The sequence below is a fragment of the Bos javanicus genome, chromosome 14 (assembly GCF_032452875.1).
Source record: "Bos javanicus breed banteng chromosome 14, ARS-OSU_banteng_1.0, whole genome shotgun sequence".
Taxonomy (NCBI): Eukaryota; Metazoa; Chordata; class Mammalia; order Artiodactyla; family Bovidae; genus Bos; species Bos javanicus.
Window position 1 is genome coordinate 3,182,663 of NC_083881.1, and position 25,757 is coordinate 3,208,419.

The window sequence follows — 25,757 nt, forward strand, 5'->3', positions numbered from 1 at the left end:
GCGTCATGCCGTCAGCGTCTGGGGGCGCGGTGCATGCGCCTGCGCAGGGAGAACGTGTGGATCCCAGGCACCAGCGTCTCCGCGGCTATGACCCGGGTGCAGGCGCAGCGTCAGCCACAGTGATGTCAGGCAGGCCGCGTGCAGGCCCAGCCTCTCGGAGCGCTGCTCTCACTCTCCACGTCTAACAGGGGCGGTGCCTGGCTCAACCTGTCAGAGGAGCTTGGCCGCACTGGCCATGAGTCAGCGGGTCAACAGAACGTGAGCCACGGGGGCTGCTCCTGATGAAACGAGCCCACGCTGGAAGGGCCCTGAGGCCGCCTGCCCTGAAGCTGCGGCGAGTGGGGGGGTGGGGACCACGCCCGCCTGGGTGACAGTGGGTGCGTTTGTGGGTGAAGGGCTCAGGAGCTGGAATAGGGGGAGTCTCTCCACTCAGGGCCCAGCACGGAGGAGGAGGGAGGCTGGTCCGGCCGGGGTCCCTTGTCACTTAGACCCTCGCTCAGAAGCTTGAGGGCTGTGCTCGGGCTCTCATGCCGGCCACATGCCCTGGGATATGGGAAGAAGATCCCAGCGGAGGGAGCAAAGGCACGGAGATCCACAGGCGCGGGAGGCATGGGACCAGGGGGCGTTGGGTGCTCTTGGTGGGCGGGGCTGTCGGCAGGGAGCCATGGAGGGGAAGCTGGAAAGGGCTTCCTCCCAGGGTCCCGGGTGTCTCTTCCCTGCTGTTTTGTGATGACTGCCGCAGTCTCCCTCCTCCCGGGTCAGGCCCCTCAGTGTCGTTCCATTTACCTCTGCCGTTGGCTGTGTGCCCCACTCACTTCCATCTGCCGTCGGTGGCGGCTGTGGCGTGATTGTCTTTTACCCACATCACACACGTGGCTCTTCAAGCTGTCGGTGTGCTGACTCGCGGGAGCCTTCTTGATGAGAGGGGGCCTTCTTGATGAGAGGGAGCCGCCTGGCTTGTCCAAGGTCTGTGCTAGGCGCGGGGTGCGGTGAGTCCAAACTGTGGAATGTTGCACCTGTCCCCGGTGGTCCAGATGTGCCCCCATGAGGTTCGGCGGGGCAGAGGTGTCCGTGGGTATTCTGTGCTTCTGGGGCCGTCGTGCGGGGGTCTCCTGGCACTGCTGAGCCTGTTGCATCCTCCTCCCCAAAGCAAGGACAGCTTTAATTGTGAACACGCTCAACGTGTAAAATCCTTGCTGAGGAACAGTGTAGTCATGGAAACAAGTCGTTCAGTGACAGCGGCTTCTGGGGAGCCCCTCTGGAAGTGGGAAGAGAGAACATGTGTTTCCTCAGACTCCCTCAGAGAGTCGCTTCCCGCTCAGCCACTCCATGCCCGTCCACCAGCCCGAAGGATCCCTCGGATTGGAAGCAGATGGCGTGGAGTGGCTGCATGCGAGATGTCAGGTTGCTGTAAGCCAGACTTCTCAGCGTGGCCTCTCTGACCCTTGGCTGCTCCGTCTTCAGGGCAGCAGCTGGGTCCATGGGCAGCTCCCGGGGGAGCCAGTGATGCCAGCCTCTGCCCGGGCGGTGAGGGTCTGAGCTGACGATGCTGGCACTCCCACCCCTGCCTGCAGGCCGCCCCCTGAAAACCGCCGAGCCCCAGTCCCCTCACCTGCAGCTGGGGAGAAAATCCTTTCTCATGAGGCTGTTAGTGAAGATCCGGTGAAACCACCTTGGGCAGGTGTTTAATTAAAAGCAGTGCATAGATTGGGGAGGAGGGACAGAACTGGGGGCTGCCTGGACGGGTGAGTCAAGGGGCCTGGTAAAGGTGTTTCCTGGTTACAGAGCGGGCGGAGCCAGGATGTGTCGCCCACCCTCCTGGACCCTGCCTGTCTGTGTCCTGCCGTGTGGATGTACCGGTTTGGCCATCGCCTCCTGCGCCTGTCTTGTCAAAAGGACAGGTTGTGACTGTGTCCACTAATACAGGCCTGTGAGCACAAAACTCAGAGGAACCTTCGAAATTAAGTAGTTAATCTTAAATCCAGCAAGACTGTTCTCAGTAGCTGTTTAGGTTGTCTGTGAACAGAGAGCTTTACTTCTTCCTTTCCAGGCAAGATAGCATTCCTTTTCCTGCTTTATCGTACTAACCATGTGGATGATTGTAGAGATAAACCATTCAGTCTTTCATCATTAAGTGTGATGTTAGCTGTAGCTTTTTCATACACACCCTTTATCATATTAAGGAAGTTCCCTACAACCATTGCAATAAACATGCAAAAAATTATAGCTAATAAACCAGTGAGGAAGATAGAAGTTGAATACAAAATAATATTTAATTAGTTCAAAAGAAGGAATAAAGAGAGGGCAAAGGAAGCAAAGGAAAATGGGACAGAAAACAAACAGCCCTTGAGCCACATCAGTAATAAACTTAACCACATCAGTAAGCAGATGAAAGTAAGTGGTCTAAATACTCTAATTGTGGGTAGAGAGCATCAGATTGGATAAAAAACCAGGACCCACCTCCAGCTGTCTCCAAGTAATGAATTTTAAATATAAAGACAAAAATAGGTTGAAACTAAATGGCTGGAAAAAGATACCATTCTTACACCAATCTTGTGGCATTATGGGGAACAGAGAAAAGTAAACTTCAGAGCAAAGAATATTACCAAGGATAAAAGGTCTTTTCATTATGATGAAGGGCTCAATTTTTCAAGAAAGTTTAAGCCATAAATATTTATATACCTAATAACAGAGCTTCAAGATACAGGAGGCAAAAACTGATAGAATTGTAAGAAGAAATTAATCTAGAGCGTTCAATATCCTTCAATTATTGATAGAACAAGTAGACAGAAATGAGTAAAGATAGAGAAGATTTGAAGTATACCGTCAATCCGTTTGACCCAGCTGACATTTACAGAACACTCACCAGTTGAGTACAGAATATCTGTTCCCTCCGAGTGTACAGGGAACAGTTGCCAAAGCCCACCACACTGGGCTGCGATGGCTGGATTCTGTGTGCCAACTCTGCTAGGCCAAGGGGCCTGGTGGTTTGGTCAAACGTGAGTCTCGATGTGGCTGTAAAGGAATTTTGGAGATGTGACTAATATTTACAACCAGTTGATTTTAAATAAGAGACTATCCTTAATAGTATGAGTAGGCCTCATCCAACCAGTTGAAATTGTTGTTGTTCAGCCGCTAAGTTGTGTCTGACTCTTTGTGACCCCATGGACTGCAGCACACCAGGCTGCTCTGACTTCCAGACAAGGAATACTGCCTCAAGGCTTGACATAGTTCCTGAGTGAATTTGCAGCCTGCCCTGCACATCTCCAACTTGCCAGCCACCACAATCACAGTGGCCAGTTCCTTAAAGTAAACCTCTGTGTCCAGATGTACACACCAGAGCTGCCCACACCAGTGCCCCGTTGGTTTGTGGTTCTGTGTCTTCAGAGAGCCCTGACTGATACACAGAGGGCCACAGAGCAAATCTCAATAAATATACAAGGAGTCTCATTTTATAAATTATACCCTGACAGTAATAAAATTAAATTAGAAACCAGTAACAAAAAGTCTTCAAAAAGCCCTCAGACATTTGGAAACAAAATGACACACAAATAACCCATGGGCCAAAGAATAAATAAAAAGTTAGAAAGGGTTCTGAAATGAGTGAAAATGAAAGCACAACATATCATCTGTGAGAGGGCACTGAAGCAGTGTTTCTGGAGAAATTTATAGTACTTAATGCTTGTGGTGGAACAGAAGCCTGGCCTTCAATCAGTAAGCCTCAGCCTCAACCAGAAGAAAGCAGAAAAATTGCGGAAGTTAAACCTAAAGTAGAAAAGGAAATAATAAAGACCCACAAACCCCCTACAGCCCAGTTTGTACTCACAGGCGAAAGCTGGGTGTGCTTTCCCCTGAGGTCAGCCACGTCGGCCACTTCCAGGTGGGCCCGCCGATTCTGCCCTGTTGGTGCTGGCTCTTTGATTAGAGGGTCTCTCTCAGTTCCTTTGCTTCCCTGGTGGCTCAGAGGTTAAAGCGTCTGCCTACAATGTGGGAGACCTGGGTTCGATCCCTGGGTTGGGAAGATTCCCCTGGAGAAGGAAATGGCAACCCACTCCAGTATTCTTGCCTGGAGAATCCCATAGACGGAGGAGCCTGGTAGGTAGCCTTTGATTCCTGGCACTGTCTCCAGTTCTCTTCCAGGGCCGAGTTCTGATGTCACCCTCTCTCCCAAGCCTTTCAAGGGTGCTGGTGCTCAGTCACTGCCGAGTGGTGTCCGACTCTTTGGAACCCCATGGACTATAGCCTGCCAGGCTCCTCTGTCCATGGGATTTCCCAGGCCAGAATATCGGAGTGAGTAGCCATTCCCTTCTCCAAGGGATTTTCCCGACCCAGGGATTGAACCAGCATCTCCTGCTTGGCAGGCAGATTCTTCACCGCCGAGCCACCTGGGAAGCCACTGGCCCTGTGCTAATACCCCCGGGTTCCCTGTAACTGTGAGCTCCTTGTGGCCGTGCGTCCTTTGGGAGACCTTTCTGGATCCAGATATTTCAGAAAGCGAGGTCACATGTCCCCTCTCCATAGGAATCCTCTCTCTCCGTCAGTGAGGCAAAGCAGGGCAGTACAGTAAGTCTCTTCTCTCTTAGGGTAAAGTTTGAAATTCTTTAGAAGCCTGACAACATTCTGTCTTATATCCTGTGAAATATTTTATTTTACTTTAGCCTTTATAGTAAAGAACAATAGGATGTTTGTGAAGTTCTCATGTACTTTTATGTTTTAATAATGGTATTTATAAATGGACTGACCAGAGAATCTGCTAAGAAAACTTAAGAGAAATGTATTCAAGAAAAAAACACAAAAAACCTATGTCATGCAACAGCATCTTTTCTTAATCAGTCTGTATTACGAGTGGAAATGGTCTCATGAGCCTTTTGGTGCCTGTGGGCAGCAGAGGATGGTTCTTGTTAGCCCAGAAAACAAAGTGTGTTAAACCGTTTCTTCACGGATTGTTTATTAGTACATGCCCAAGGATGGCAAGCAGGCGCGGGCCCAGGCTGCAGACTATGTTGGCCAGAGAGGCTTGGCACGTGGCAGCAGAGAGCTTTCAAACAGCGTTTACAGTTACTCCTCTTATGCAACTTCACAGTATTTGTGTGGGAATTACTGAACAGCCCAGAAAGATTAAACAACACGCCCAAGGTCAAGCAGTTTCAAAGTAGAAGCTAAAATTCAAACCCAGTTATGGCTAAATCCCAAAGCTTGTACTGCTCCCACAATATCGTGCCTCCTCTCTATGTATGCTTTGTAAGTTTCCAAACTTATTATGGGATACGAAACAGCCTCTATTGATTCAAGGCATATTTATAGAGCAGTGAATATGAGCTTTTGCCTATCTGACCCTCACTTTTCAATCTGTAAAACGCAGATAATAAGCCTTCCTCCTGGGCTGTTGTAGGGAGGAAAGTGTCTGCTATTAGCCTGGTAGATAAGAAGAGCTTACAGAATGGCAAATCCAATCCAGTTCCAAATTATTTCTAATCTTTCCCAGGAACAGTTAAGGGAGGCAGTTTAAACTCTACAAAGTTTAACCATAAAAGTGTCAAAAAGAATCCTTTAATCTGCTCAACAATTTCAAAACTTAGTAAGAAACGGAGCAGAAGTGGAGAGGCCTCTGCTTGTGGAATTCTAAACAGATGTCACGGAGAGGGGCCAGAAGAGCGTGCCTCGAAGTCCATGAGATGGTGAAGGCCCTCGTCCACCAGGGAGACCCCTGTTGCTCTGAGCCCCCGTCACACTTCATCCCCTGTCTCCATCCAACAGGCCCCTGGCGAGGAACAGTTCAGTGCCAGGTTCGGAAAGCTGGGGCTCTAACGGAGCAGGACGATGTCCTGGAGTGTATCTTCTGTCAGAGGAGACGGCCGGTCAGCTTGTGAGACGTGCGGGGAGGTCGAGGAGGGAAGAGGACCCCCGGCCGTCTGTAGGAGACGCTCGCACACAGACTGTGTCCGATGGTTTTCCGCACTGAGGCGGGCAGGGCACGACTTAGAACATCACCAGCGGCTGCCAAAGTCCTGAACTATCTATGCGCCAAGTTTTTTTTTTCCCATTGCTGCACGCTCTCTTATTAGTTCCTAATAAATCAGGAACTACGTTTGACCCCAGCAGGGCCTTCAGCACTGGATCCCACACCGCGGCTGCTTCCGAATCACCTGGCGGCTTATTGGGATGCGGTGCCGAACCCCCCTCAGGTTCTGACTCAGCAGGTCCTGGTCAGCACCTGGAGGGAGTTTCTAACAGATTCTCAGCTGCTGCTGCTGCTGGCGGTGGGGAGCACACTTTGAGGACCACTGCTGTTAGGCATGAGATGTTTTCAGTTTAGCTTTTTTTTTTACGCCTGCAGGACTGGACTGTAGGCAGTTGTGGACCTGTCTGATGTGCCTCGTGACCTGGGATTAGCTCACAGCCTGGCACATGGGAAGCTGGCTGATGTGAAGTCGCTGAGTCATGTCCGGCTCTTTGCGACCCCATGGACTGTAGCCTACCAGACTCCTCCATCCATGGGATTTTCCAGGCAAGAGTACTGGAGTGGGCTGCCATCTCCTTCTCCAGGGGATCTTCCCGACCCAGGGATCAAACCCACGTCTCTCCCTCGTTGTGCAGGCAGGCGCTTCACCGCCTGAGCCACCCGGGGAAGCTGGCTAAGGGGCTCACTTCCAAGTGCCTTGTGGACTGATTGTAGCACCTGGACTCCCGAAACGGCGTTTTCACAGACATTTGTGGTGAAATCTTAACATAAAATACAATTAAAATTAAAGCTGGGCATCCACATGCTTATTTGGGGAAAGTCAAGGAACACCGGTCTAGGAATCCATAAACCCGGATGCAGCCCAGGCCCTTCTAGGGGATGAGACGGACCATGGTGGCGCCTTGTGGGGTTCTCGGAAGCCCCCCAGCCTGTGAGCTCCTGGTCGTCGTGAGAGAGCCTGATGGTTCACCGGCAGGACCCCTGAATTCCCAGGGAGACAGTGGAAGAAAAGGTGTACTTCCATTGTATTCTTGCCAAACAGGAAGGTTGAGTTAGATCGGCTTTTCAAAAGGACTGACAGAAAGCCAATGTGTTTGCTTTTGGTAAGGAAATGGGGAACTTCAGACCACAGACAGTGCGAGAGTCATTTCACAAAATGTACTGTCATACACATTTAGGTGATCTCATTAGTCCCTAAAAACCCAAAACTGTTTAAAGAGCAGACACATTAAACAAAAAAATTCTGCCCCTTCTCCCCACCTGGAAACATCTACACTATTAAAACAAGCAAAATGGGGAGAAGATTATTTTGGCATCAAACAGCCGTGGAATGGACAGTGTTGTCAGCATTGTGGGTGGGTTACTTCCTGTAGTCTGTGAAATGGAGATAATCCTTCCTCTCTCAGCGGGCTTCTGAGGGTGAAGCAGGTCACAGAACCCAGTGTGGAGACCCCCCAGCTCCCTCTGCCCTCTGGCTGGCACTTGCCCCTGTCAGCTCATCATCGCTGGGTGGCGTTGTTGGCAGTTGGCTTGTCTGTCATCCCACATGACCCAGGAAGGCAGAAAATGCTCATCTTTCTTTATCCACGCTCTGCAGAATATCTAGCACATGCTGGGTGCCCAGCTGCTGACTGTTAGACTAGGAGAGTCACAGAAGGCTTGTGGAGGAGGCAGGCAAAAGGAGGAGCCTTGTTCTAGAGTGGGGAAATGGCGTTTGGAGCTGAGGGACCAGCCTAGACAAAAGCAAGGAGGCATAAGCTTCTTTTACATATTTGGAGCAATTCTGTTCCAATATGGCAATAAAAGATGAGCTGGGAGAAGGTTAGCGGAGACCACACGGTGCCCAGTCCTGAGTGCCTCTGGAAAGATCCAGCCTGCTTAATGGGGGCAATAGCAGCCACTTTGAGACCATAAGGGAGGAGCAACAGTATCACTGTGACCTACCCCAACCCAAAATTGTTGGTAGCAAAACCTGCATGTGTGGGGTTTTCTTCTTAGCTCTGTCAGGAAGTCAGTGTGTGGAGAGTTAGCTGATGTACGTCTCAGAATAGGTATAGAGAGTGTGTGTGTGTATGTATGTATGTATGTGTGTGTGTGTGTGTGTGTGTGTGTATATATATATATATATATGACAAAGAAAATCATTGCTTTATAAATAATAGTCCCTGAAGAAAATTGTGAGAAAAGGAAGCAACAAAGAAAGTATACAACTAAATATTAGGATAGTTATCAGCTGCTATAGAACAGGCCTTGAGTGACTTTAAAAGCAGTTCCATGATGTAGAGGACAATTATTTCACCTTTCTGACCCTTCTATTCCCATTTTTGTTGAGAGTTTAAAAAAAATCAGGAATGGATATTAGATTTTCTCAAATGCTTTTTGTATGTCCTGTGTGATGAATGTATGATTTTTCTTTTTTAGTTTGTTAATGAAGTGGTTTATACTGACGGATTTTAGAATGTTAAACCAGCCCTGCATTCTTGGAATAAACCCCACCTAGTCTTGCTGTAGCATCCTCTTTAGTCGTGAAACATATGAAGCATCCTTAAGAATAAATCTGGCAGAAGCTGTGTGTGGAGGACCTGTGCCCTGCATTAGCTCATAAGAGATGGTGGAGGTCCGACATATGGCAGTGGGGGCACGTGGTGGAAAGGTGCCTGGGTTTCAGAGGCTCCTGCGGGGATATCGGTGCTGCTCTGTGGTAAGAATCAGTGTTGAGAGTGTGAGGTGACACCTCACCGTCAGTGGGCTAAAACTCACTGCTGAGTAGAGTGGCGATGGCCTGAGCCCACCTTGCGTTTCCCCTTGCGACTAGAGAAGACTCCTTGTATCAGTACTTTAGCAGTATCACAGAGGCGTTGATCATGCGTCTCATGTTTTTTTTAAATCGGTTGATAATCCTCGCTTGATTCAAAAACATCATTAAAGTTTTATGAAATGATTTTCTGTGTCTATTATAACTTCTACTTTTATCAAGTGGCCTTCTCCTGCAAAGTAGCACTTTGGCTCAACTGCTGGGCCTACTCAATTATCCAGAAATACAAAGCCTGCTAGAAAAACAGAAACAAATGCTTTTTTTCCCCCTTTGATTTCTAATTCCGCAGCAAGAAATTGTTTAAAAACTTCAAATGGTGAGAAATTAGGGTTGTTTTCACTCTTCTTTTTTGAGACCCGTTATGGTCTTGGGTTTTTATTGATTCAGTGTGTTTTGATCCCTTAAAATCGTTTTTCTCGTTGCTCCACTTGTCATGGGTTTGGCCAGTGACAGCATTCTTGTGCCCTTTTGACATGACTCGTTAATCGTTGAAAGATGGATTGCTCTTTGTTACAAGCAGTTCCCCAGAGCTGGGGAATCGGACTTTCTTCTTGGGGAAGATGATTTTCTTCTTGGGGAAGATGAAGCCGGGGGAGTTGTGACACTGTGAGGTTGAGCTGCTGGGCGGCAGTGGAGGGGGTGCTTGTATCCCTGACTCTGTGCCCAGGGGGCTCCCCCTGGCCAGTCTGTGCTTTGCTAGAGTGCTGAGTCATCACTGCTCCAGCCTGAATTCGCTCTCTCGTTTGGACCCTGCTTCCACCATGCTCCTCATTATTCCCTTAACGTGCAAGTGTCTGGAACGTGATTTCTCTGTGGCAAGCTTGCCCGATGCTGAGATCGATGTCTGCCTTCTGGTGCTGCACTGGATGCCACAGGGGAAGACAGAGGAGGCAGGGCGTGTTTCTGGCCCTCCAAGAGCCGGCAGCATGGTGGGACACGCAGGTCCCCAGAAAGCGGGCCAGATCCGGGGAGGAGAGGAGAGCCGTATTGGCCGAGGGTGGTGTCAGCTCTTGGAGGTTCCAGATCAAAACCCTGAGGTCGAGGGGCGTGCATTTCGGATGTTAATTAAATTAAATTGGACGAAGTGGAAAGAGTAGGGGTTTTGGAGTCTTAAAGCCGGTTTGGGCCCGGGTCTTGCTCCTGATGCTGTGATCTTAGACATACTGCTTTCCTCTCTGTTTCTTTAAACTTCAGTGGGGGAGTTATCATATCATTTCCCCTCTCTTTTTTTCCCACCTGGTGTAGTTTTGAGAATGATGTGATGTGAGAGAACTTTGAGTTTAAGGTCTCACCAAGTGTAGTTAGTTGTTAATTTCTTTGTTATAGATACACATTTCATTGGGCTGCAGAGAAGCAGTGGTTAGGAGCATGGCCTTTAGCTCTGTAACTTACGAGCTATGCCACCCAGGGCAGGTGACTTAGCCTCTCTGAGCCTTTTTCGTCTCCTCTACAAAAGGGGGACAACTAGCGCCAGTCTGGAGGACGACTGTGAGTTAAACGGAGAGCAGCACTTAGACACAGGATGTGCTCAGCTCACTCTCACCGCTCTGAAGCTCACCGGCAGCTCTGCCCATAGGCAGCCTCCTCCCTTTGCCCACCTCACCTCTCTGTAATTCCATTTTATTTAAAACCTCTCCCAGAGGAGAGCACCCATGCTTGCTCTGCTGGGCGACTCTCGGTCCCTGGAGCCCTAAAGGCTGCTCCTCACCAGCGGGGTATCTCTGAGCAGCACGGCCCAGGACACCTGTTTGCATTTCACTGCAAGTTAGCTTAACTGCAGGAGAAATTTGGACTTGCCTGTGGAAGCAATAGAGCACCCCAGGGTTTTGGTGTGCTCTGACAGCAGGGACAAATCAGCTCCCTGACATTTCCAGACACCTTGGAGAGCAGTGGAGAAAAGGTCCTGTCTTTGAAGGTCGTTCCTGTCGTCGTCTCCCTGGGGAACCTCTAGCTGCCAGGTCGTGGGGAGTCGTTAAGCGCCAGTGGAAGACTGATTCAGCAAAGGCGTCGCGGCATGCTTCGCGCAGAGGCACTCTTGACATCTTGCCGAGAAGCCATAGCCCGTCAGCACCATATCTCCGTTTGAAATGGGGAAACTGAGGCGCAGAGCACTCGCTTCCTGACAGTTAATAGAGCCGGCAGTGGCTTGTCTGAGTCTGCAGTCTCACCCGTGGCCTTCCCTCAGTGCCCCCCGCCCCCCAGCTCTGGCGGTGTGGAGGGTGTGGTGCAGGGTTAGGTGTGTGGCCTCTGGCCCTCCCCCGGACCCCGAGCACCACTGTGGACCCGCACGAGGCTGTCATTCCCCTGGAGCCTCACCCCATCCCTAGCTGCTGCCCTTTTCTCTCCTCTTCCCCTTGGACACACTCCTGAGTGGGAGTCAGACGAAACGAGGAAAAAATGTCGCCAGCATCAAAATGACTCGGTTAAAGTATGACCGTGTTTTCACATTAAATATCAAGACCTGTCAGACCAAACGCATAAGCGATGAGTTACAGCGTTGGAGATGAGAACTGTCCCGGGTGTCAGAGATGCTCTGTGACAGTGTCCGCAGTGGGCACTGAACAGCTGAATGGAAACTGACTCCAGTGTCAAGTATCAATTGAGTTCTCAGGAGAAGCCAACCGGTGGGTGGCGTCCGTGCAGGAATCCTGGAGCAGTTCTGTTCCCTGTCAGGCCAGATGGGTGGTCAGCAGTGTTTACCCGGGAACTGGGGGCAGGAGCCTGGTGAAATCCAGTCCTCGGGTCTCCTCCACTTTGTGACCACTCCTCCGTCTCCCCTTGTTTTTCACGACCTTGACACTTTTAAGAAGTGCTGGCCAGCTGTTTTGTAGGCTGTTCCTTCATCTGGGCTCCTTTGATCTTTTTCTTACAATGAGACAGACCTGACTTGGCCTTCTCATTGCCCCTGTCAGTGTTGCTGACTTTGATCGCCTGACTGGTGTAGTGTTTGCCAGAGTAGAGTCTGCATACTCAGGAGCAAGTCCCCAGGTGCAGCCCATGATCAGGGGGTGGGGTCGGGGAAGGGAGGGTGGGAATTAAGCTTGGGCTTCTGTTGAGGGAGGAGCTAGAAATGATCTGGAGTCCATGCCTCAGTGCTGGGTGCGTCATTGAAATGTAGTTTTCTGGGGGGAATAACCAAAATCTCCATTAGAAAGTCACTTTGGAATGCATTTTCAGGTTTGAGATTGTTGAGCCAGGGAGTTAAGATAGCGTTGTTAAGAAAGTTTTCTCCAAGTAGCTCAAGAATGGAGTCTGTGTGACATGGGCTGAGACCTATCTTTCCCCAGCAGAATACTGGGTGTCTCCCTGCTCGATTTAAAAAGCCATTTCTGGGAAGCCTGGGAAAAATACTAAGTAGTGGCCGCTAGTTACTCACGTTAGGGAAAATGGTTAATAATAGCCCCCTGTGTGGCAAAGCTTCCATTGAACACCCTGCGTCTTGCTTCTAGTACCTCCAGTGAACCTGGCTCGTCCGTTTTGCAAGGGCTGAGGCCATGTTCCACATGAACACATGAAGGCTTCAGTCTTCTGGACCCTCTTTCCCGGGCTTGGCGACATCTCTGGCCTGCTTGGCCTGCGTTGCCTGGGTCTGGGTTTGCAATCACAGCCCATTAAGGGAGCTGTGTGAAAGCCTGGGGTGGGAAACAAGCACAGCTGGCTTAGAGTCTTTTGATTAACCACAGCTTAAGGTGTAACATTTCTGAAGGGGACCAGGGGTATCTGGTCAGATGCCTGCTGTGTGTGGGCAGAGGTGGAAGGCTCAGGCTGGGGGTGATTTCCTCCTGGGGGGAGGTGGTGCGAGAGAGTAGGTTCAGACCCCGGCGCTCTCCCCGGTAGGCCTGTGCTCTTTGCACTGTGCCTGGGGCTGTGAGCCCAGTGCAGAGCCTTGGAGTTTGTTCCTCATGCGTGCTGCCTATCACAAAAGTAATGAAGCTCCTTGTAGGAGAAATCTGGAAAGTTAAGGACCGTGTAGAGGAGAAGGGCAGGGTGGGCCCCGCCGTCTCTCTACGCAGAGCTGAGGGCTGTGGTCACTGTGCTGCCCTTCCCTCTAGTGTCTCTCTGTTTCCTCTCACGTAGGTGAGGTCAGACCTTGCGGACAACTTAGTCTTCTGCCCATTGCACTGAAAATCGATCATACACTTTTCTCATTGCACGAAAGACTTTCTTGCAAGCTTATTTTTAAGTCACTGCCCGACAGAACTGCACCATGATTCACAGCTTGACTCTGCTGGTTTGACGCTCGGGTTGCTAGTTTGTCACAACGGTCACACTTTGGCAGCAGCAGCTAATCTCATGGAATAGTGTGCCGGCAGAGCCTCGTGAGCAGGAGTTATGGACCGGCTCTTACTTCAGGGCCGTCCTCCCTGTGCAGCTGGGGAGCAAGGGTGGCAGGAGCAAAATGGCCCATTCTTCCTGTTTCCTCTCACATGCCAGGCATGTGTCAGGCTGTTTACGAGGCTACGGAAAAGCCCAAGGGTAGATGATTCTTACTGAGGGTAGAGGAGGGGATTGAAAACCAGTTCTCGTGTGTGTGTGTGGTGGGTTCTGGATACAGTTGGGGAGTTGCCATGTGGCAGATGGAGATGGTGCGTCACCCCCCCCCCCAATAGTGACAGTTGGCAAGGACAGATTTCAGAGGGTGTTTGGGTGGCTAGAGGGCTGCCTGCTGGACATCCAGGTGGACGTGGTTTATTAAAGGAGTAAATTTCAACTGCAGCTCCAGGGGAGCTTCGGGCTGGTGAAGTCAGTCAGGGATGACCAGCCTGTGGATAGAGGCTGAATTGTGCTGATTCCTTGGGATGAATGAGAGACGTGAAGAGGAGCAAAGGTGGGTCCCTTTGCTGGGGACACCAGCATTTAAGGGCGTCAGGAAAGTGAATCGAGACTCGAAGGATAAACACATTTTTCTGGGGTTAAAGGAGTCATGGTACTTTTCCTGTTGTATGGTTTTCACTCCTTCATTGTAAATTAATTGACTGTAGATACTTGGACTGACCTGTGCGTCTTTTTTTTTTTTTGTAAACACGGTTCTATTTTGGTTACTATAGCTTTTTAATATAGTTTGAAACAAGGAAATATGGTCCTTCCACATCTGGTCTTGAGATTGCTTGGCCATTTTGGGCTCCACACAGATTTTAGGGTGTTTTGTATGTGTTTTACTTTGTAATAAAATACTGCTTAAGAATTAGGTCATTTTAGTTATTTTAAAATAGGAACATGGCTCGAAAATGAGCACTGCTGTTGCCAGTCACACAACCTGTGTCAGACTGGGGGGAATTTTCTCCCAGTCCTTCCTCCCATATATTGCTTTTTAAAGAGCCTGTAGCCCCATGAAATAGAAAAAGAGCCACCTATTGAATGCTGGGGGTTCTTACAGAGGGGGCTCTCTCAGCTGCCGTCTGATGTCGCACCAGACTTGGGCGCTGCTTCTGTTCGCTGCCGTCCTGCTGCTTCCATGTGGTGGTGCTGTTGCCGCCACCGCTCAGGAGATGGAGTCCTCGGCCGTTTCTCCAGGCCGGGCAGGAGCAGGAAGGGTCCAGCCTTGTCACAGCGTTAAGAGCAGGGCCAGGTCAAGGTGGTCCTGATTGCCAACAGGATGTGCTTTTAGAATTTGAAATTTCTTACAGTCAGCTCTCAGGAGTCAATAGTCAAGAGGTACAAGGGTTTGTCCTGCCAGTTCCTGATGGTATTTATTGAGAACGAGATGAAAGTGCTCTGACTGCACGGGGGGTTGAGGATGCATTTACCAAAATGACATTTTTCAGGGGATCAGTGTACACTAAATCTTTTAGAAATGACCATGAAGGCAGAGCCATGCAGTTTGAGAATTAGCAGACCTTAGTGCATTAGTAGTGACGCTGTTTTCTGTCTGTTGAATAACAGCTTGGGCAAGTAGCCATTTTCAGAAATATTTGTGAAATTGAATCTAAAGTAGTGGGCAGTTATTTTTGGAAGCCAGTCTTTCTAAGCCGTATTCTTTTGATTTAGCTGAAATGTGTAGAAAATAGATTGGCAGTCTTCTGAAACACTCACCTGCTTCCACCCGGAGACTATAATTTAATATTTTTTGATATATGCATGCACTAGAAACCTAGAGAGTACAATTTCCAGCTTCCAGAACAGAAAGGAAGTTCACGCTAAAGCCAGATTGCCTGCTTGTGTGGGGCTTCGCCCACCAGCACTGGGCTTCTGATGGCGACGTGGAGAAAGGGTTCCGGGCTGCAGGCCTGTGGTGTCGAGGCACAGAGGCTTCCCTGAAACTGGACTGGGAAAGTCCGCACCCAGATTGAGGGAGTGGCCAGGAAGCAAGCCATGGCCCAGCACCACGGGCATGTAAAGAGTTAATTACAGGAAGTCAGTGCTTCACTGCAATCTGCAAGAAGCAACCAAGTCAGGTCTAAAACTGCTTTGTAGAGATTCAGCCAGAGACAATGAACTTTCCACATGAGATCATTTCTGCAGAGGATGAGCACAGTCAGAGACCACAGACTATAAGAGGAGACAGACTGTCATGAAGGGGAATCTACAGGTGCAACAGATTGGGAGAATCTGTGCCTCAAGACCCAGAAATAATAGGATAGACTGAAAGCAACTTTTAAATAGGCCTGTTGGAAATGAGCTGGATGGAAGCAGAAGAAATGAAGCCACAAGTATGAAACTAAAGCAGGCAGATTTGCAAAAGAACCAAATGGATATTATGAAAATTTTAAAATTAAAGAAACTGAACTATTGAAGTAAAAAAGAATTAAAAGCATAGAGCAGATGGGTTAAAGAGAGGACTAGATGCAATTGAAGAATGAGGAGAGGATAAGTGAATTAGAAGATAGAGCTTAAGGAACTTCCCAGAATGTGTCTCCATAAGACAGATGGAAAATGTGAAGGAGGAGTTCAGTTCAGTTCAGTCGCTCAGTCGTGACCGACTCTTTGCGACCCCAAAATCACAGCACGCCAGGCCTCCCTGTCCATCACCAACTCCTGGAGTTCACTCAGACTCATGTCCATCGAGTCAGTGACGCCATCCAGCCATCTCATCCTCTGTCATCCCCTTCTCCTCTTGCCCCCAATCCCTCCCAGCATCAGAGTCTTTTCCAATGAGTCAACTCTTCTCATGAGGTGGCCAAAGTACTGGAGTTTCAGCTTTAGCATCTGGCAACCCACTCCAGTACTCTTGCCTGAGAATCCCATGGATGCAGGAGCCTGGTGGGCTGCAGTCCATGGGGTCGCTAAGAGTCGGACAGGACTGAGCGACTTCACTTTCACTTTTCACTTTCATGCATTGGAGAAGGAAATGGCAACCCACTCCAGTGTTCTTGCCTGGAGAATCCCAGGGATGGCAGAGCCTGGTGGGCTGCCGTCTATGGGGTCACACAGAGTCGGACACGACTGAAGCGACTTAGCAGCAGCAGCTTCCAAAGAAATCCCAGGGCTGATCTCCTTTAGAATGGACTGGTTGGATCTCCTTGCAGTCCAAGGGACTCTCAAGAGTCTTCTCCAACACCACAGTTCAAGAGTATCAATTCTTTGGTGCTCAGCCTTCTTCACAGTCCAACTCTCACATCCATACATGACCACTAGAAAAACCATAGCCTTGACTAGATGGACCTTTGTTGGCAAAGTAATGTCTCTGCTTTTGAATATGCTATCTAGGTTGGTCATAACTTTCCTTCCAAGGAGTAAGTGTCTTTTAATTTCATGGCTGCAGTCACCATCTGTAGTGATTTTGGAGCCCCCCAAAATAAAGTCTGACACTGTTTCCACTGTTTCCCCATCTATTTCCCATGAAGTGATGGGACTGGATGCCATGATCTTAGTTTTTTGAGTGTTGAGCTTTAAGCCAACTTTTTCACTCTCCACTTTCACTTTCATCAAGAGGCTTTTTAGTTCCTCTTCTCTTTCTGCCATAAGGGTGGTGTCATCTGCATATCTGAGGTTATTGATATTTCTCCCGGCAATCTTGATTCCAGCTCGTGTTTCTTCCAGCCCAGCGTTTCTCATGATGTACTCTGCATATAAGTTAAATAAGCAGGGTGACGATATACAGCCTTGACATACTCCTTTTCCTATTTGGAACCAGTCTGTTGAGAAAAGAGGAGTTAGGAGGGTCTAATATATGTCTGGGCTTCCCTGGTGGCTCAGACAGTAAAGTGTCTGCCTGCAATGCGGGAGACCCAGGTTCGATTCCTGGGTCAGGAAGATCCCCTGGAGAAGGAAATGGTAATCCACTCCAGCACTCTTGCCTGGAAAATCCCATGGCCGGAGGAGCCTGATAGGCTACAGTCCATGGGGTCGCAAAGAGTCAGACACGACTGAGCGACTTCACAGAATGCATAGAATATATGTCTAATAGGAGTTCCAGAAATAGTGAACAGGGAAAAATTCTGGAGAGAAAAGTATTCAGAGATTATGAATGATAGCTTAAGAAACAATGAACCCTTAATTGAATGAGTACATCAAGTTTTTAGTTTTCAAGTTTAATGAGAATGATAAATCCTCAGATCCAAGAAGCTTAACAAACCCCAATCAGAATAAAGACAGAGAGCGGCACATCATAATCAAATTGCTGTGAACAGGTTGTATTGAGGGAAACCTTTAAAGCATCCAGAGAAAAAGCATACACTCTATGGAAACAAAAGGAATGATTATAGACATTAGGTAATGTACTTAATGTAGACATCAAGTAATGGTTGTCAGAAAAGAATGCAGCCAGATACCGTGGAATGCTGTCTTTCACTTGGCAAAAGAAAATAACTGTCAACTTAGGATTTTATATCCAGCAAAAATATCCTCAAAGAAAGAAGATGAAATAAAGATCTAGGGGCAAATGTCCAGAGAGTTCATCTCTATTCAAGACTTGGTCTGCAAGAGTGCTTAAAGGAAGTGCTTCAGGTGGAAGATATCAAGGATTCCTGTCTTGAAATGTGTTGAAACGAGTTAGGAATGTGGGTAAATTAAAATGCTTATTCTTAGAAATTTGAAAACTTTGTTAGAAAATTAATCATATTGTAAGCAAAAACACCTGTTTTATGGTTTCAAAAGATATAAAAAATTATGACAGAGTAGAAGGGAGAAATGGAAATATATGGTGTTAAATTCTTAAACTGTATATACAAATGCATAATGATAATATTTGAACATAGATTATGGTGAGTCCATAGATTGGAAATGAAGAAGTAAAGCTCTTTATTTCCCTGGAACATTTTTATGTACATAGAAAGCCCTAAGGAATTTACAGATAGTACACTAGAACTGTTAATTTAGCTGCATAATAGGATACAGGTCAATATAAAAAAGTCAATTTTATTTCTATATAGTACTAGACATTTAGAAAGTGAAATAAAAAATGCCATACCATTTACAGAAACAACCTAAAAATCATATACTTACGAATGATGTAAGAAAAGATGTGTAAGAACCGTGCGTTGAAATTTACAAGAATTTCTTTCAGAAAAATACTCAAATAAATAAAGATATTGAGTTGTACATATTCCTGGGTTCAGTTCAGTTTAGTCGCACAGTCGTGTCCAACTCTTTGCGACCCAATGGACTGCAGCACGCCAGGTCTCCCTGTCCATCACCAACTCCTGGAGTTTACCCAAACTCATGTCCACTGAGTCAGTGAGGCCATCCAACCATCTCATCCTCTGTTGTTCCCTTCTCCTCCTGCCCCCAATCCCTCCCAGCATCAGGGTCTTTTCAAATGAGTCAGCTCTTCACATGAGGTGGCCAAAGTATTGGAGTTTCAGCTTCAGCATGAGTCCTTCCAATGAACACCCAGGACTGATCTCCTTTAGGATGGACTGGTTGGATCTCCTTGCAGTCCAAGGGACTCTCAAGAGTCTTCTCCAACACCACAGTTCAAAAGCATCAATTTTTCTGCGCTCAGCCTTCTTCACAGTCCAACTCTCACATCCATACATGACCATTAGAAAAACCATAGCCTTGACTAGATGGACGTTTGTTGGCAAAGTAATGTCTCTGCTTATTCCTGAGTAGTAATACCGAATATTAAGATGACGGTTCTTTCCAAATTGATCCTTAAATTCCAGCAGGCTTATTTTATCAAGAAATTAATAACTTGATTCTAAAATTTATGTGGAAGTGCATTGGACCTGACACACCCCAGACAGCAAAGCCACAGCAATCAAGACAGTGTGGTGTTGGCATAAGATTAAGCAGACAGATTAATGGGAACAAAATACGGAGTCTAGCAATAGACCTGTATATACATAAATTCAGTTGATTTTGGACACATGTGCCAGGGTAATTGAAAGGGGGAAATGATGACCTTTTTCAACAAATGATACTTGAAACAGTTAATTAACCCATATAGTAGCTCAGCTGGTAAAGAATCCGCTTGCAATGCAGGAGACCCTGGTTTGATTCCTGGGTCAGGAAGATTCACTGGAGAAGGGATAGTCTGCCCACTCCAGTATCCTTGGGCTTCCCTTGTGGCTCAGCTGGTAAAGAATCTGCAATTGCAAGGAAGATTCACTGGAGAAGGGATAGTCTGCCCACTCCAGTATCCTTGGGCTTCCCTTGTGGCTCAGCTGGTAAAGAATCTGCTTGCAATGCGGGAGACTTGGGTTTGATCCCTGGGTTGAGAAGATCCCTTGGAGAAGGGAAAGGCTACCCACTCCAGTATTCTGGCCAGAAGAATTCCTTGGACTATATAGTCCATGGGGTCGCAAAGAGTCAGACACGACTGAGTGACTTTCACTTTCACATGCCGAAAAGCAACTTTGAGACTTAGACCCCAAAGATAGAAAAGTTGAATCGAACTGGATCATAGATCTGGAATATAAATGGTAAAGTGGTAAGGTTTATCAAAGAAAACATCAGAGAAAATCTTTGATCTTGGGGTGTGCAAAAATTTCTCAGCACAAAGCGTGAAATGTGAAGGACAAAATGATAAGTTAGACTTCACAAAAATTGAAAATTCCTACCCTTCTAAAATCACTTTTATGGAAATGAAAACAGAAGCTTTATCCTTGGAGTTAAGTATTTGTAAAACATAACATCTGTTAAAGCACTTGTGTCCAGAATATATTAAACAAGCAAGACTCTTCAACTCAACAATAAGGAGACGAAGAACCTGATTTTAAAATAGGAAAGAAACTGAGCAGCTAATGCGTCAGAGAAGATGCATGGATGGCGGATCCTCATGTGGAGGCCCTGGGACCGTGTGCCCGGTAGGGAGATGCAGACCAGCGCTGTGCTGGGCACACTGTCGCCTGTTAGAGGCCAAGGTGGGGACCAGTGACCACTCCCAGTGCTGGTGAGGGTCCTGGCGGGGGAGCTGGGGCTCTCCACCCTTATTAGTGAGAATGTTAAACTGTATGCCTGCTTTGGAGGGCTCTCTAACCATTTCTTACAAGGTTACCTTTGTGACACGGGAGTTCTAGATATTTTCCCTCGAAAAGTGAAAACATGGGTTCACGTAGAGACTTGGCTGGGTTTAGAGCAGCTTCATTCATAATAACCCCAAACTGGAAAAAAATACCCAAATGTCTGTGACCAGATAAATGAGGGAACAAACCATGATATATCCATACAGTGGACCATCACGTGGCTGTAAAATGATATAAACTGCCGATAGTCCCAGCAAGACAGGTGAATCTCAGAAACATTCCAAACACAAGAATGCACGTGTGTGAGTAAGGAATTCAGGAGTGTGTAAAGCTAAACTGTCACGACAGGAGGCAGCACGGAGACCATGGGCTGGACAGGCACTGGTGTTGCCAGGAGGCGAGGACTCAGAGGGGACCTGGAAATATTCTACGTGTGAATTGTGCTGGTAGTCACACCAGCAGTTTCATTTATTAAAGCTGTTGTTCTGTCTGCTTAATGTGGCAGCGTTTTATTGCCCGTTAATTGACTCATTGGAAAAGACTCTGATGCTGGGAGGGATTGGGGGCAGGAGGAGAAGGGGACGACAGAGGATGAGATGGTTGGATGGCATCACTGACTCGATGGACTTGAGTCTGAGTGAACTCCGGGAGTTTGTGATAGACAGGGAGGCCTGGCGTGCTGCGATTCATGGGGTTGCAAAGAGTCGGACACGACTGAGCGACTGAACTGAACTGAATTCTTCTCAGTAAAATTAATTAAAACAACTTTCCTGCGCTCAGAGAAGTCCTCTTTGACTTGGTTCTCTCCCCATTCATCCCGCTGATGTGTTCAGTAGTGCCCTGCGTTTTTATTTATGGAATCACTCAGCTCCCAGTGAGTTGTAATTGCCTCCTTCCCTGCCTCCCACATCAGGCTTCCAACTTCTTGAGAGCAGGAATGACTTTTGTGCACTCGCCTCCAGAGCACAGCCCAGCAGTGCCTGGCGCCGCCGCTCGCCGCCGCTCGCTGCCTGGTTTAAGTGTGTGTTTAGTCTCATAGTTGCAGTTTATTGATTACCTCCCGTGTGCCAGTGATGGTACTAAATGCCTTTCACTTATTATTTCTGACCTTTAGTAAATGTCTGCTGTGCACACGAAGAATCCTTAATACCTTCCAGAAATTATAGTCTCATAGTCTACTAGAAGTTACAGTTGCATGGTCTCACACTGAGAAGTGATAAGTGTGTCTCACAAAAAGGCTGAAGCTCAGTCAGTTCAGTTGCTCAGTTGTGTCCAACTCTTTGCAACTCCATGGACTGCAGCATGCCAGGCTTCCCTGTCCATCACCAACTCCCGGAGCCTGCTCAAACTCACGTCCATCGAGTCTGTGATGCCATCCAACCATCTCATCCTCTGTCGTCCACTTCTTCTCCTGCCTTCTATGTTTCTCAGCATCAGGATCTTTTCTAGTGAGTCAAGTCTTTGCATCGGGTGGCCAAAGTGTTGGAGTTTCAGCTTCAGCATCAGTCTTTTCAATGAATGAACACCCAGGACTGATTTCCTTTAGAATTGACTGGTTTTATCTCCTTACAGTCCAAGGGACTCTCAAGAGTCTTCTTCAACACCATAGTTCAAAAGCATCAATTCTTTGGTGCTCAGCTATTATAGTCCAACTCTCACATCCATACATGACTACTGGAAAAACCATAGCTTTGACTAGATGGACCTTTGTTGGCAAAGTAGTGACTCTGCTTTTTAATACGCTGCCTAGGTTGGTCATAGCTTTTCTTCCAAGGAGCAAGCGTCTTTTAATTTCATGGCTGCAGTCACCATGTGCAGTGATTTTGGAGCCCCCAAAAATAAAGTCTGTCACTGTTTCCATTGTTTCCCCATCTATTTGCCATGAAGTGATGGGACTGGATGCCATGATCTTAGTTTTTTGAATGTTGAGTTTTACCAGCTTTTTCACTCTCCTCTTTCATCATCAAGAGGCTCTTCAGTTCCTCTTTGCTTTCTGCCATAAAGGTGGTATCATCTGCATATCTGAGGTTATTGATATTTCTCCCAGCAATCTTGATTCCAGCTTGTGCTTCATCTAGCCCGGCATTTCACATGATATACTCTGCATATAAGTTAAATAAGCAAGGTGACAATATACAGCCTTGATACATTCCTTTCCGATTTGGAGCCAGTCCATTGTTCCAAGCATGTCCAGTTCTTACTGTTGCTTCTTGACCTGCATACAGATTTCTCAGGAGGCAGATAAGGTGGTCTGGCATTCCCATTTCTTTAAGAATTTTCCACAGTTTATTGTGATCCACACAGTCAAAGGCTTTGACAGAGTCAATAAAGCAGAAGTAGATGTTTTTCTGGAACTCTCTTGCTTTTTCTGTGGTCCAACAGATGTTGACAATTTGATCTCTGGTTCCTCTGCCTTTTCTAAATCCATCTTGAACATCTGAAAGTTCTGAGTTCAAGTACTGTTGAAGCCTCGCTGGAGAATTTTATATATTACTTTGCTACTGTGTGAGATGAGTGCTGTTGTGTGTTAGTTTGAGCATTCTTTGGCATTGCCTTTCTTTGGGATTGGAATGAGAACTGACCTTTTCCAGTCCTGTGGCCACTGCTGAGTTTTCCAAATTTGCTGGCATATTGAGTGCAGCACTTTCACAACATCATCTTTTAGGATTTGAAATACCTCAGCTGGAATTCCATCACTTCCACTCGCTTTGTTCGTAGTGATGCTTCCTAAGGCCCACTTGACTTCAAACTCCAGGAGGTCTGGCTCTAGGTCAGTGATCACACCATCATGGTTATCTGGGTCATTAAGATCTTTTTTGTATAGTTCTTCTGTGTATTCTTGCCACCACTTCTTCATATCTTGTGCTTCTGTTAGATCCATACTGTTTCTGTCCTTTATTGTGCCCATCTTTGCATGAAATGTCCCCTTGGTATCTCTGATTTTCTTGACGAGATCTCTAGTCTTTCCCATTCTATTGTTTGCCTCTATTTCTTTGCATTGATCACTGAGGATGGCTTTCTTATCTCTCCTTCCTATTCTTTGGAACTCTGCATTCAAATGGATATATCTTTCCTTTTCTCCTTTGCTTTTCACTTCTCTTCATTCTCAGCTATCTGTAAGGCCTCCTCAGAGAGCCATTTTGCTTTTCTGCATTTTTTTTCTCTTGGAGATGGTCTTGATCCCTGTCTCCTGTACAGTGTCATGAACCTCCATCCATAGTTCATCAGGCACTCTGTCTATCAGATCTAGTCCCTTGAATTATCTATTTGTCACTTCCACTGTATAATCATACAGGATTTGATTTAGGTCATATCTGAAAGGTCTAGTGGTTTTCCCCACTTTCTTCAATTTCTGTCTGAATTTGGCAAAAGGAGTTCATGATCTAAGCCGCAGTTAGCTCCCAGTCTTGTTTTTTCTGACTTTTATAGAGCTTCTTCATCTTTGGCTGCAAAAAATATAATCAATCTGATTTCTGTATTGACCATCTGGTGATGTCCACGTGTAGAGTCTGTTTGGGCGATGGATTTAAAGTAGGAGATATGCTGGAACCTCCTTTCATCAGAGGCCAAACTGACATTTAAGTTGAGCAATATTCAGATCAGATCAGATCAGATCAGTCACTCAGTCGTGTCCGACTCTTTGCGACCCCATGAATCGCAGCACGCCAGGCCTCCCTGTCCATCACCAACTCCTGGAGTTCACTGAAACTCACGTCCATGGAGTCGGTGATGCCATCCAGCCATCTCATCCTCTGTCGTCCCCTTCTCCTCCTGCCCCCAATCCCTCCCAGCATCAGAGTCTTTTCCAATGAGTCAACTCTTCGCATGAGGTGGCCAAAATACTGGAGTTTCAGCTTCAGCATCATTCCTTCCAAAGAAATCCCAGGGCTGATCTCCTTCAGAATGGACTGGTTGGATCTCCTTGCAGTCCAAGGGACTCTCAAAAGTCTTCTCCAACACCACAGTTCAAAAGCATCAATTCTTCAGCGCTCAGCTTTCTTCACAGTCCAACTCTCACATCCATACATGACCACTAGAAAAACCATAGCCTTGACTAGATGAACCTTTGTTGGCAAAGTAATGTCTCTGCTTTTGAATATGCTATCTAGGTTGGTCATAACTTTCCTTCCAAGGAGTAAGCATCTTTTAATTTCATGGCTGCAGTCACCATCTGCAGTGATTTTGGAGCCCAGAAAAATAAAGTCTGACATTGTTTCCACTGTTTCCCCATCTATTTCCCATGAAGTGATAGGACCAGATGCCATGATCTTCGTTTTCTTTAAGCCAACTTTTTCACTCTCCACTTTCACTTTCATCAAGAGGCTTTTTAGTTCCTCTTCACTTTCTGCCATAAGGGTAGTGTCATCTGCATATCTGAGGTTATTGATATTTCTCCCGGCAATCTTGATTCCAGCTTGAGCAACATTACTGCTTGCTTAATTGCATAAGGAATGAATTAATTATGCTATGTAAGTGTAAAACCTATCGTGACAACTCTGTTGCCAATTTGCTTGCTCCGTTCCTCTCAAGGAAAAGAAAAAACACCTTACTGTCAGCATAATAGAAATCCATGATTCAAACACCAGTTGCTTTGGAAACTGTTAGATAAACTCCCTCTGGCGTCCCTTTGTTGACTGATTTTTCTGCTAGTTGTGTGTGCTTTTTCCACGACTCAAGAAAAGTGGGTATCTACTGGGAAGTGTGTTGGGTGGACCCTGCGATTTGGTGATTGAAACCAGACAACACCAGAATTATTACTGCTGCATTTTTCTTCTTCTATTAAATATTGCATTCTAAAGAGATTTTAAAATATCACAGACTTTAGATTACAGTCAAAAACAACCCCTAGCAGCATTAGACAACAGTTTGACAGTTACTCCAAAAACTAAACATAAATCATCGTGTGACCCAGCAGCCCTGCCCCCAGGAATATGCCCAAGAGAACTGGAAGCATGTGTCCACACACAGACTTGTCCATGGATGTTCACCGCAGCATTGTTCATGGTAGCCGAGTAGTGGAGACAACCCAGATGTCCTTTAGCTGATGAGCAGAGGACTGGACTGTTGGGCATCCGTAAGATGGAATGTTACTCAGCCGTAAGAGAAGTTCTGATGCATACTGTGATGTCATGAGTCTTCAACATATTTGCTCAGTGAGAGAAGTCAATGCCCAAATGTCACATGCCGTCTGATTTCATTTATAGGAGATGTCCAGGCTCTGCAAGTCCTTAGAGATGGCAGGCGTGTGGCCGCCAGGGGTTTGGGGCAGGGAGGGGGAGCTTGGACCGGTCACTTACTGGGTAGAGGATCTCTTCTGGGGGTGATGATGGTACCCTGAAGTTAGGTAGTGCTGACGGTGGCACGTTCTGTGAATCCACTAAGAGCGGCTGGATTGTCCGGCACTTCTGAAGGGTGGTCGTGTGTCATCTGAATTACATCTCAGTTTAAAAAAATCCTCGCGTTAAACCTTTTCTCCCCTCTCTCTTCTCGCCCACTGTTGCATGCCCCCAACATCTTCTGAATGGTAATTACAGCGGTGGGCTGCGTTACCATGTCATCTGCTGCGCCAGGTGCTTCATAGCTGTATTTCACTAATGCACCCCCTAACTCCCCATCACGGGTGCTCATCCTC

The 25,757-nt window shown here is 47.1% G+C and overlaps 1 protein-coding gene across 8 annotated transcripts in view; it reads left to right on the top strand.

Annotated features, from left to right (window-relative positions):
* The window catches only part of TRAPPC9 (trafficking protein particle complex subunit 9), a 386,159-nt gene that overhangs the window by 122,532 nt on the left and 237,870 nt on the right, over nt 1-25,757 (top strand). The window lies entirely within an intron of this gene.